Source organism: Austrofundulus limnaeus, unplaced genomic scaffold, assembly GCF_001266775.1.
Source record: "Austrofundulus limnaeus strain Quisiro unplaced genomic scaffold, Austrofundulus_limnaeus-1.0 Scaffold415, whole genome shotgun sequence".
In the NCBI taxonomy this organism is placed as follows: Eukaryota; Metazoa; Chordata; class Actinopteri; order Cyprinodontiformes; family Rivulidae; genus Austrofundulus; species Austrofundulus limnaeus.
The window spans coordinates 425,726-428,244 of NW_013952817.1; the positions used below are offsets into that span (position 1 = coordinate 425,726).

Sequence of the window (2,519 nt, forward strand, 5' to 3'; positions counted from 1 at the left end):
CCTGAAACTCTCAGACTGAAGAAGTCTCTTGGAGGAGAGACGAAACGTTTCATTARAGAAGAACCCGTCCAGAAGACCTATACAATTTATTTCTTTTGATTTTTTTTACCTGGATAACAGAGATGCATCAGGATATATTAGGAAGAGTTGGGCCATAATTTACTCCCGTGTTTAAAATGACCCCTCAAATTTCTTGATGACATTTGGGGTTAAATTTATTGCATAGTACACGCATCAATACAGTAATTTATTTCAAAAACAGTTCAAACATAAGATGAACATGGACACATTAAGAAAATTTGTGATTTTTTTCAAGAGTTAACAATGACTTCATGCTCCTGTACACCACAGTGATCAGTTTATATTCAAACAATTGTCAAAACTTTACAAACTGATTTTAACACATCTTTAAAAGTGTTTTCTTTTCTTTTACATTAGATCCCATCAGTTTCTCTGAAAATGGCAGAAGGTGCTTAAGTTGTGAAGGACCAGTGTGTGGTCAAACACTAAACTGTGAGAAGAATGAAGACTACTGCATCAAATCGACAAGTAAGAGGTCCTCCTCCTCCTCAGGGCGCCGCATCTTTAAATCCAGACAAATGTTAAGAAGTTCTATCAAACATGTGGCTCACATGGAGAACTTGTTTCCATTCTCTCAGTGACAAAAGCCGGACAGAAGCTGACCATGAAGGGCTGCGCCTCCAAGCTGATGTGCCTCGGTGAATCCGTTGCAGCCATAAAACAATTAACCGGAGCAGAAATCAGCTGCTGTCAAGGCGACTGCTGCAACAACAGTTTAGTGCTGAACTGCTGCTGCTGCTGGGGCCTCTTTGATTTCACTTTAAAAGCAGATGCAAACAGTAGCATCGTTTATGACTTTTTAGATTTTTAGAAAGTTAAAATTTACCTAAGATTTTTAAAACAGCCTAATTTAGCTTTTGATTTTTTTTATAGATAAAACAATTTAATTCTGTATCACTCATAGTAATTATATCTTCTTAACATTTTGATAAAGATGACAGAAACCAATTAGTTTTCATGTAAACTTAGCACAAAAAGAAAATTTGTGTTTAGTTGCGTATTTCTGTATTTAAATATACTTTTGGGCAATAAATCAGCAACCAAGAATCAAACTACCAAATATAAAGCCTGTTCATTTCTCCTCGCTGCCATATTAGTTAGGAAATACATGTGTTGAGCAGCAGAATTTGTGTGTGGCACCTTTGAAAACATGCCACATTTTCTCTGCCAAAGCAAATCCATGCTGAGAACAACTGAGTAAAGTACAAATGATAAAAGTATTTTTAAACCAGTCAACTTCTTGCAAAGAGTGACAGCTTAGCGAAGGAAGGATGAAGGCGTGGTCTGATTCTGAAGGACACGCCCACTTCAGGAAAGCCATAAAAATGATCCAAGTAGGGGTCTGTGCAGTGCAGTGTTGTCCTGCCCTTCTCAACTTATCAGAACAGAAAGTAAAACTTACACGTCCTGCAAACAAAAATGCTCTTTTTTACTCTGATTTTTGTGATTTTGCTTTCTTCCAAAAGTTAAGTTTTTATTCTGCAGTTTTCTTTTTTGTTTTCTTATCTTCATTTCATTTAAATGTGCTTTTTTTCCCCAAGAGCTGTAATAAAACCTTTGGAAAAATTAGACAATTATGTTCACTTCATGTGTGTGGATGAAAGTACACTTACTTATCATTTTACTCAGCGGACACGGTCAACTGTTACGAGTGTACACCAGACATATTTGGAACTTGTGCTGAACCAAAAACATCAAAGCAATGCCCCTCAGAGACCACCCAGTGTGAGGTATCAAGAATCTTTGTATTTTTGGGTAAGTTTGTGCTGTTTCTACTTGTTATTTCTTTCCTGATTTTTCTAATGGTTCCTCTCTGGTTTCAGATGGAATAAAGATTTCAGACGCACAAGTTAATGGGTGTAGTGTTGATAAAATATGTGGTGAAGCCTCAGTCAACTGTGGCACAATCAAAACTGTGATCAAGGACATGTGTTGCACAGGAGAGCTCTGCAACAACTACAACGTTCCTGGTAATTTATGCCCTGATTTTCATTTTTTTAAAGCCATAGTGTTGTTGTGATTGTAATGTTTCAAGTTTCAAGTTTATTTATATAGCGTCAAGTCACAACATACGTTGTCTCAGGACACTGTACATAAAAAGAACAATGTAAAGAAGAAAGCAGCAGATTGTGTTGAATCACTTCATCACAGTCTCCCATCCTGAGCAAACGGTGGAGAGGAAAAACTCCCTGCTAATCAGGAAGAAACCTCCAGCAGAACCAGGCTCAGGACAGGAGACCATCTGCCTCCACCGGCTGCTTGGGATTATGATCCAGTGGAACCAATAGAACCCAGTGCAGTAGAACCTCAGAACCATCTGCTAGAACATGACATTACCCAGTAGAACTGGTAGAAGACGTCTCAGTGGCAGCTCCATGTTGAATCCACATCCAGTGTTTCCCCAACCATTATACAAGTGGGGGGGGGGGGCGCCCCCC

The 2,519-nt window shown here is 38.6% G+C and overlaps 1 long non-coding RNA gene across 1 annotated transcript in view; it reads left to right on the top strand.

Moving 5' to 3' along the window:
- The window catches only part of LOC106528980 (uncharacterized), a 5,482-nt gene extending 3,830 nt beyond the window's left edge, over positions 1–1,652 (top strand). The window contains exons 2-3 of the long non-coding RNA XR_001311570.1: positions 439–549; positions 660–1,652. This is a non-coding gene — a long non-coding RNA (uncharacterized LOC106528980). The remainder of the gene's footprint in view (positions 1–438; positions 550–659) is intronic.
- The last annotated feature ends 867 nt before the right edge of the window (positions 1,653–2,519 follow it).